Source organism: Egretta garzetta, unplaced genomic scaffold (genome assembly GCF_000687185.1).
Source record: "Egretta garzetta isolate BGI_Z169 unplaced genomic scaffold, ASM68718v1 scaffold993, whole genome shotgun sequence".
Lineage (NCBI taxonomy): Eukaryota > Metazoa > Chordata > Aves > Pelecaniformes > Ardeidae > Egretta > Egretta garzetta.
This window is the reverse complement of record NW_009259051.1, coordinates 135512-135795: the sequence shown is the minus strand read 5'-3', so window position 1 is coordinate 135795 and position 284 is coordinate 135512.

Here is a 284-nt window from a genome sequence, read left to right as displayed (position 1 = left end):
GCCACCGCACCAGGGCGAGAGTGAGTACGGGGCAGCCGGGGACCCCCAAACCAGGGAGGGGGAGCGGGGGACACTTGGGTCCTGCCCTGGGATGGAAACGGGGCAGGGACCGAGGTGCCACCCATGTCCCTGTGTCCTCTCCGCAGGAAGGCGTTCGAGTACTGGCCGGAGAAGAGCGAGTGGAGGTGCCGGCAGCCCTGAGCCGGCAGCGCCGTATTTATTCCCTGTAAATAGCACGTCCGGAGCCGGCCCAGCGCCGATAAACGCGGCCCAGCGCCGCACCA